Genomic DNA, 9,514 nt, shown 5'->3' on the forward strand with positions numbered 1-9,514 from the left:
GGCGTGCAAGGCCAGAGGAGGATACGTGTGTGTTTGTGTGCAGTCTACAAACATGTTTTCACCAAGCTCAAGGAGAAGCAATCAGTCATCTCCCAGGAATCCTAGCAACAGCCGTCCCCAGGAAGGGCTTCTGCCAGCTGGAGCAGCCGTGAGTCAGCAGAGGCTGCCGCGGGAGGAGGAGAGCTCTTGCCCCCGGGCCGGCCGCTCCCTCTCCCGGCCTGGCTGCCTGGCTTGGGTCACCGCTTTGGCACCGATGGCCCAGAACACATTCCTGGAACTGGCCAGCACAGGCGGCTGAAGGGTTTTTCCCTCCTCCTCCCTCGCCCTCTCCCATCCTGTTCCTCCCCACACTCGCCCTTTTTTTCCGCCCTCCCCCCCCCAACTCTTGCTGCAAAACCCAAACACCGCATTCACGAGTTCAGGAGCTCCAGCCAAATGGCAGGAGCCGGCGGTGGAGGGGATGGGACCTGGGGCTGCCCGGGCCTGGGAGGGCCAGGGTATAGGACACCTCCTGCCGGGCGGCGGCCGAGAGGGCCCTGCTGGGGACTGCTGAGCTCTGCTGAATTCCTACGGGGCAGAAGCGTCATCGCCCCGGGGCTGCCGGGCACTGGGGTTCAAGGCGGCGGCTCCCGGAGCACCCGACGGGGCCTGCCTAGGCCCGGGTAGCAGAGGGGCTGACACAGGACCGGGCGGGAGGGTGACCGAGGGCAGGAACCGAGAGGCCGATCACCAGCGCTGCCTCTATGACCTGAGTGCTTATTTCAGCCCCCTCGGGGCGATAGGATTATCTCCTTCTACCTACAGACGGGGAGATGGAGGTGTAGACGGGTAAAGGGGCCGGCCCCAGGTCACACGGCTCTTAGCCACAGGAGCCAGATGGGGCGGCCGGGGCTCCCCCCATGGGCCGCTCGGCCTCTCCTCCCGCCGGCGCCTCTGAGGTGTGTGCCCCGACGGCGGCACCTAGAGCAGATCCATCCACTAGAAACCACAAAGGCCGGCTCCCCTGGTGCGGGGCAAGCGGATCTGGGTGAGGAGCAATCTGCCATCTCAGCAGCCGCGAGGCAGGGGCAGCAACAGCCTGGCCCAGCCCGAATCCCTGGCCTCTTTACTGGAGGCAGGAAATGAATAAAAGCTAAATGAGTTTGAAAATGCCAGGAGGCAGTGTTTATCCCCTTCCCCCTCCCCCTCCCCCTGGCAAGGACCGTGTATAGTTACAGTTTAATCTTGGAAATGCCAGACAGCTGTTCGCCGTTGCTAAGAGACTGGCCCACATTATGCAGATGTCAGGGACCTCAAATGTCTGCCGGAAATTACAGATCATGTTGGAGGAGCAGAGGGGCCTTCTCTCTGCTGGGGAAGCGCAGCGGGAGACCTGCTGGGGGGGGAGGGTGGCAGAAATTAGGGGCCTGCCCCTTCCCGGGTCCCCCCTCTGTGGCTCTGGATCCTTTACTGTGCTTGCTCTGCCGCCCTGGCTCCCTGCTTCCTGCAGCTCCCACCCCACATCCGGGCCTTCTTCCTTTGACGACGGGTGCTGAAGCCCAACTCCACCCTCCCCCTCCAGTTTTCCTTCTGGGGCATTTTTCTTCAGTCCCGTGTCCCTCTGTCTGTCTTGCAATCGTTCCCGCCTCTGGGATGCAGCTAGGCCAGCTGGGACTGAGCTGAGATGGGCTGACCCCACCCTAGGAGGAGGGGATCCCACCCTTTGAGACCCCCTCACCTGGGGCTGAAAAGGGACACACACACACACACACACACACACACACACACACCCTCCCCAACATCCCCCTCCCACTGCTCCCGCTGAAACCCAGGGAGGGCCACCATGGCAACTGCAGGCTACCAAGACTGCTGCATCCCTGGGGAACTGCCAGGGATGGGGTAGGTGGGAGAGGAGGAGGGGAAGCGCTGTTCCAAAGCCCACACCCTAACATGGACTCTGATTGAAGGTGACAGGGGAAGCCACCAGGGCCCTGGGGCAGGCAAGAAGCAGGCACAGCTCCTCACTCAGGCTGGCAACGACGTGGAAGGCTGCCAGGTGGTGCCAAGGGAGCAACTGGCATCCACAGTGTCTGCAGGATGACACCTGGGTATAGTGGGGGTGAGGTTGGGCTGAGGCCGGGTAAGGGTGTGGAGTGGGTACTTCCTCTAGAGCCCACAAGGTACCTGGAAAGCAGAAACTTTATGCTACTGCCCATGCATCCAAATGGTGTCCACGGTCCCTGGTGCCAAGTGTGTGACCCTAGCTTCCCCCAGCCATATAAAATAAAGCCAGCTGCACACTTCATGTGCTGTGGAAGATGGCTGTGAAGATTAAGAATGTAGTGCATGTGTGTGTGTTCACCCATATATGAAAGCATTTTAGAAAGAGATTCGTGGGAGCCCCCATGAAAGCAGGGCCTTATGAGCACCCATCTGGCCTTCCTTAGAGATGCCGATGAGGCTGGTAAGAGGGGAACACCATTTACATAGCTCTATCCAGGTACCCAGGTCTTCCTCCCTGCAAATGGATACCACCCTCAAGGAGCGTCTCCCTGGCTTTGTGTCCAGGCTCCTCCGGTCAGCTTCTCATCGGGCACATTCCTACAGCAACAGTGATGTTGGATTCGAAAACTGAGGCATAGACCCATCTGAGACCTGCCATTGCAGACATTAGCTTTCCGTGGGCCCTTGGAGCTTCTAATCCCCTATCCGACCCTCCCAGCCCTAGCAGGACCATGACCTCTGTCCCCACCAGTTAGATGCCAAGGTGTCTCCTCTTGTCAGCTACATGAGCTAGGCCTTTTCTCTTCTAGAAAATGGAAACAGATAATAGCACAGACCTCTCAAGGTTGCTGTGAGGATTGAGTGGGATAAAGTACAACCTGCTTAGCTCCTGCTAAGCTCTCAATACATTTTCCTTCTTTTATTAAGGTGGAGCCGCTCCTGGGCCCTGCCTCCTTAGAAAGGTGCCAGGCTTCAGCAGTGAAAGAGGGGGATTTCCTTGGGCTACATATACACCTGCTCCCACCCCACCCCAGCCTCCTAGCACAGTGGCTGGTTTCCCCCTCTTTAGAAGGTTCCAGAAGTGTTCTCCTGAACAGTGCACCTGGGAACTCTGAGGGCAGGCACCAGCTACCAGGCAGGTGGGGGTTTCTTGGGGCCTCAGAGAAGACGCTGTTCCTGAGAAGGGGTGGGTGGTGGAGGATGTGCCCCTTTCCCCGTGGAAACTGCTGAGCCAGGAAGGATTTGGCGGGCAGGAGCCGCGGAGACTGAGTCATGGCTGGCTCCCAGCTCATTCAGCCTCTGCGGCCCTCTGAGGCCTTCGCTTGGCGGGAGGGAGGACGCGGCAGCTGCTCAGCCCCGTCTTTGTTCCTCGTTCTCTCGCTCAGCCTCTCCCACCCTGCCATTTCCTCTCCCCGGCTCGAGCTCTCCCTCATTCACTTTCTTGGCCTCCTCCTTTCTCTCATTCTCCCACCGACCTCGGTTCCCTCCCCCTTTCATCCTGCCCTTGAAGCGTATTTCTTGCTTTCTCATCCTTTCTTCTCCCTCGGAGCTCAGAATCACACTTGGCAGTCTCCCCTCCCACCTCCCTCCCCTCCCCGGTGTCCTTCCCTCCCCCCTCCACTCCCTCCCTCCCGTCTCTCCTTCCTCCGCCCCTTCTCCTCCACCTACCTCCCCCAACCTCTCTGTCTCCTCTTCACCTGAAGGAGACACTTCAAGTCCCCAGGCTGACAAAGCCAGGTCAAGGTCATCTGTCAAGCCCTCACCAGCCCTGGCCTGGAAGACTGGGGTCCAGAGACCAAGGTCAGAGCTGAGCAGAAAATCAGAATGAGGTGGGGAGAGTTTGTTTCAGAGTCCAGACAACCCCTACCAGCACTGGCACTGGCTCCCTATCTGGAGATTTCTATGCCAGGCCACCTGCTTCCAGCTCCCTTCTGCCTAAGCTCCCAGTGCAGCAGGCCTGTCAGAGTCCTGACTCTCCCTGGTTCTGCTTACTTCCTTACTCTCTGCCCTGGTGCAGGAAGGCCAGGTGAGAAAGGCAAGAAAGAAATCAGAAGCAATAATAAACTGCTTTCAATCAGAAGGAAAGCGGCTGGGGGCAGATTGTACCATATATGAGGTGCACGTTGTAGTAACAAAGTGCAAGGCTTTGAAACCAGACAGGGTGAACTTGAATCTTGACCCTGCTTCTTATTAGCCAATGAACTTGAGCAAGATACTCACGGCACTTCAGAGTCCACCTCTATTGAATGTGGATAAGAAGAAGAACACCTCCCTGCCAGGGCTGTTTCGAGAATTCGAAAATGTGCACAGGAAGTGCCAGCATGGTGGCTGCTCCTAATCCCTAGTTCCTCTGTAGAGAAAGGAAGGCTTCCTGGAGGAGATGGAGCTTGTTCTGGGTGTGGAAGGAGAGATAATAATAGTAATCATATTTCCATTCTTGTCCGTACCAGATGGACAAGTTTCTTGCAGTTCAGAAACTCTTATATTTATTATTTTTAAAATATTTTTAAATAATATTTTATTTATGTATTCATGAGACACACAGAGAGAGAGAGGCAGAGACATAGGCAGAGGGAGAAGCAGGCTCCCTGTGAGGAGCCTAATGTAGGACTCGATCTTGGGACTCTGGGATCATGCCCTGAGCCAGAGGCCAACACTCAATCACCGAGCCACCCAGGCGACCCTGTATCATCTCTTTCAATCCCCAAGTAACCCTTTGAGGCAGTTATTTTCTTATCCCTGTTTCATGGAAGAAGCAGTTGAGGCTCAGCAAAGCTAGGCAATTTACCCCAATTCACACAGCAAAGTGGAGAAGCAAAATTCTTATCTCCTCTGCTATGAGTTGGGGTGGGCAGGGGGACATAGCAAAAGTGACAGCAGGCAAGACCCAGCACAGTGCCTAAATCAGGCAAGAGCAGGCGGAGAACAAGGGTCTGTCTGGATGTGGCCATGGGGAAATTTTAATTGAGCCCAGTGCAAACCCAGCTTAACTCCCCGGTCAGATTTGGAGCTTTCCTGTTTCGGTCAGCCTGCCTGAACTCTTGCTCTTGAACCATGGCGGGGAGAAGCAGGGTGGGGTCCAAGTTCCCATCTCTGGGGCACCACATCCCTGAGGCTTCCTCTCCTTCCTCCCCACCCCCACATCCTATAATCCAGATAATCCCTGCGGTAATGTCCCGACCTCCGTATGGCAAAAATGATCTCTCTTGGTTTTTTTGCCACCCTCTGTTGTATAACAGGGATAATCGCTTCTTCTCTGGGGAATCAGGACAGGGCCCGTGGGGCTACTGCCTGTGATCACAAACAGGCCTGGGTACAGAGGGCACTACGACAATGACGATGGGAGGCAGGTCTCTTGTGGGGAAGAAGGGCAGTGAGGCCTCGAAATCGATGGTTTCTGGTAGAAAGAGGTGAACTAGGGGGACCAGAGCCAAACAGGTGTAGTGGCCCCACCTATGGATCCCAGCCCTGGCACCCTTCCCCCAGCCATCTCAGATTACACCCAGCACTGCTTTCAAAAAGAACTCCGCAGTTTCCATGGCAACTCACCCACGTGGTCTCTGCCTTGGAGGCTGAAGTGGGGAGTGGTGAAGGGCAGCTGACAGGAGGCGTGAGGAGCTCCTCCAAGGTGAGGGCAGAGTCCCACCCTCCTGCCACCCGCCCTCACCTCCAGGCCAGGCGGAGGCCTCACATTGCTCCCCAGGAAAGAGGAGTTGGAGCTCTGGGACCAAAAGGCAGCAAGGTCACTCCCCCAAAATGTGCCCTTGGCCATGGGCCCTAGGGCAGCCTCCTATCCCGCCTCTGGGCTCCTGGAGGAGAGGCCAGGTGAGGCCCTGGGCAGAAACACGCCTCTGGTTGTATCTCACCTTTCCTTCCTTTGAAATGGCGTTAGCTTTCTGTTCTGGGGCCAGGGCTCGAATTCTTGTTGGGCTACTGTGAGCTGTGTTAACTGGGGAGAGGGGCTCGACCTCTCGGAGGCTGTGTCCTCATCCTGACAGTGAGAACGCCACACCTGCATCAGCTGCATCAGCTGCATCAGAGGGGAGCAAGTGAGATCACATTTGGGAACGTGCCTTGTGAAAGAAAAAGCATAAAAGAGAGAAAAGTAGAGGTGGTCCTGGCGAAATGGGAGGGCACTCGGAGCCCAGCCTTTGCCCCCCTACCTGGCCAGTGCCCCAGCTCTGCTGCATGGAATCTTGCAGTTCAGAAACTCTTATATTTATTAAAACCCTGATTTGATAAGCCCTCACTTTCCTGTATTAATTGTGTCTTGATTAATCTCCCCCGAACTGGACTCCAACAAAAGCATCTCCTTCTGGCCAAATACGTCATCTAGAACCAGGTGCCCTGTGAATGTGACTTGTGGTCCTACCACTTCGCTGATGTCAGGAGGGCAGGGCTTTCCCTGGAGAAGACAGAAGGCTGCACGGCTTTCTCTGGGCGTTTCCCATCCTTCCTCCCCTCCTGTCTCCACACTGGGAAGCTCCCTCGTGGTCTCTGGCAATTTCTCTCTAGCCCTGCTGAGGGGGGATTCGTCTTAGCTTGGCCCCCTGAGGGGCAGCCAAACCCTCCTCCCCAAAAGAAGCCAAGCTTAGCAGAGGGGTGGGGTAGAGGGAGAAGAGGCCGAGGTGCCCGCAGTACACACACCTCCAGCTAAAGGGCCTTGCGCCTGGCCCTAGCCTCTCTCTTCCTTCCCAGTCTCCATGCACTGGCTGGTGAAGAACCCACAGGCTTTGCTCGGCCCTTCCCTTCTCCCAAGAGCCCCTGGGGGTCCCTGAGCTGCTCCCTCCTGCCCTGGGACTCTGAGTGAGCTGCCTGCCTTCTTCGCAGAGCCTCCCTCCCTCATCCATCAAGTGGGGGGTGATTCTGGAGGCCCCCTTGGCTCTAAAACACTGACTCGGCAATTCTCTGCAGCAGGCAGGAGCGCCTGGCCAAGCAACCTCCTCCCCCACAGCCCAGCCCCCTCCTTCCCTTTGTCACCTCACTCGGCAGTGCCCCCAATCCCAGAGAGGGTGGCTTTCATTATTTTTTCTTTATTTTTATCAAAGGGTATTTTTTTGTCAAAAATTGTGTCTCCCCTGAGACAGCACAGCCTTTGAGCAGGCTCCCCTTGTTTCCATGGCAACAGCAGCTGGCTCACATGTGTGGTTGCCATGGAAACAAGGCTGGTTCTCCTCCCCTCCTCTCTCACTTTCCCTTCCTTCCTCGCCACCTCACTACCCCCCTCCTCCTCCTTCGCACCCCTTGAGATGCAAGAAAGGGCAATGGGTGGCCCCTGCCCTGTGGGAGCAAACTGGGTCCTGCCACCCACGGCCCACCGCCCACAGCTCAGTAGTAGCCACGTGGGCAGACCCCTGCGACAGGCCAGGGGGGCACGTCCTGCAGGGGCCCTTCCTTCCATATTCCATACTCTGGGGTGCGGCTTTTCTGGTCCAGGGCTTGGGGCGCAGGCCTACTTCAGGGCTCCAGACAGTAACCCCAAGGGATCCTGCCTCTGGCAAGAGTGGGGGCTGTGTTCTCGCCTGCCCGACACAAAGCTCACCCCAGAGGTGTGTCCATCACCTTTGAGTCGCATACGGAGCCTGCCTCCGCCACAGCAAATACACACGAAGGAAAAGGAAGGACCCTTGGGGAGGAAGTCAACGGCCGGAGATGGAGACAGAGGAGAGAGCAAGTGTACTGAGAGTTACGTCTTGTCTGTCACTAGACGTTACAAAGACCGTGTATCACGTTTCCCAGGGACATGTAAGCGCCTCAAGAGTGGGAACCCTCCTGTCTTGTCACTGATGAATCTGCGGTGTCTGGGGGGAGAGAGAAAAAATAGTGCGTACAACATGCTCGTGGTGAGGGTTTTTTAGGTGGCAATTCTTGTTATAGCCTTTTTGCTGCTTTTCCTCAGCGAACATGTATTAAATGTATAAAAAGAATAAACAACAGGTGTATTTGTTTGATCTGAGAGGATAAAGGGAAGGGAATTTGAAAGAGGCCAGATTGTGGAACAAACCAGAGGCAGCTCTCCCTAAAAGCTGTAGCGGGCGGCGATCTGTTGGGATCTGTTCGGTCTCACGTCACGGGCTGGGCTCACGGGGGTGAGGGACTCTCCACTTGGCAGGAGAAAGGCGCCAGGGATCTCAAGTCAGAGCGGGAGAGAAGGGGCTGCCAGGCCAGGTAAGGGCAGCTGAGAGGGAGACCCTTGTCACCTGCCTATCCTGAGGTGCCGAGGATGTTAAGAGGCCGATCCCCCCAGGAGCTGGGCGCTGGCATCCCTGCCCCACGCCCACCCTGTCTCAGGCCTCGGACTAGAAATTTGGCTCAATGTGCTGGAGATATCAGCAAAGGGGCAAATTCCAGCTCCCTGTCTCCTGAGGGGCGGGGGTAGCGGTGGGGTGGGGAGGTGGAAGGCCATCTCAAGGTCAAAGAAGCAAGCGTCATGCAGATTCTTGCCCTCAGCCAAGGGCACACTTCTCTGTTCCCTTCCCCCCACCTGCCCCGATGCCCTGAGGGGTGGACCCAGGCACCTCGGAAATCCAGAAATCTGAAAGTCTTGGATTGCGGGGGTGCAGGGCCCTGAGGGGTCATTGCTCAGTTCCCATGATCCCTCCATCTGAGGGACAGACAGAGGACCGGAAGGCGAGGCTGGCCCTGGCTCATCCCCAGCCAGCTAATCCTGCCCGCTGTAAAGGGGACAGAGGGACAGAAGGAGAACAAAGAGAGGCCAAGAAGGAAAGGAAAGGAGGAGAAAGAGGGAACTGGCTCCGGGCCTGGCCACTGCCCCAAGGAGAGGGCCTTGCTCCTCTGTGTCTCTGTGAACGGGACAGGGACAGGGAAGCACAGAAGGTCCAAGGTGAGGGGGAGGCGGAAGATGGGGAGGTGGGCGTGAAGTGGGGGAGGGCCAGGGGGACTGGTGATGGGCGGTGCCTTCAGTGCCCGGGAATCAAAATAAAGCTGACAACCTTAGTGGCACTTTTGAGGTCTCAAGACCTTCACAGCAAGAAAAAAGCCCCACATCACAAGGTTCTGATTTGCTCGCTACTATCCAGTCCGGGCCAAGGCACTGAAGTGATGCTGCTTTCTGCTGCCTCTTCACCAAAACAGAGCAAGGGTGCCTCTAGGGTACTGTGATGGAGGAGATCTAAGGGTCAGGGAGCCTGGCAACGAGTCGTGGATTGTGTTCACCATAAAGTCTCAGAGGGATCTTCCCTACAACACCCTCCCAGGACAGCTTCCTCCACTCTCTGCTTGGATGCCTCCTGTGACAGGGATCTCATCCCCTTAGAGAGATCACATCTCCCCAGTTTCGATTCTCTCTTGCTAGTATCTGTGCTACCCTTTCCGTTAAAGAAGAAGAATTGTGCTTCCCATTCCATTATCTTTACAGAGAAGATCAGTGACAAATAACATCTGGGTTTATCCATCATCCATGCATGCCAAATTAGCCCTCACCCCAAGGGTGACTCTAAAAAAACTCCCTACTTTCCCTTCTCCACGTCCTACGTTCCAAACAATTGCTTAGCTGGTGGCCCTCCCTGCA

At 56.4% G+C, this 9,514-nt stretch overlaps 1 long non-coding RNA gene across 2 annotated transcripts; it reads right to left on the reverse strand.

The window, feature by feature from the left end:
- Positions 1-393: 393 nt before the first annotated feature.
- On the reverse strand, positions 394-7,956 carry LOC112657753 (uncharacterized). 2 transcript variants are annotated; one of them, XR_007412729.1, is made up of 4 exons: positions 6,964-7,956; positions 5,165-6,013; positions 4,204-4,375; positions 394-1,372 (listed from the first exon to the last, which is right to left on the reverse strand). It is a non-coding gene; the product is annotated as an uncharacterized LOC112657753 (long non-coding RNA). The 2 variants fall into 2 exon arrangements; XR_003135273.3 differs by lacking the exon at positions 6,964-7,956 and having other exon boundaries at positions 5,850-5,989.
- Positions 7,957-9,514: the final 1,558 nt, after the last annotated feature.

Source organism: Canis lupus, chromosome 8, assembly GCF_003254725.2.
Source record: "Canis lupus dingo isolate Sandy chromosome 8, ASM325472v2, whole genome shotgun sequence".
In the NCBI taxonomy this organism is placed as follows: Eukaryota; Metazoa; Chordata; class Mammalia; order Carnivora; family Canidae; genus Canis; species Canis lupus.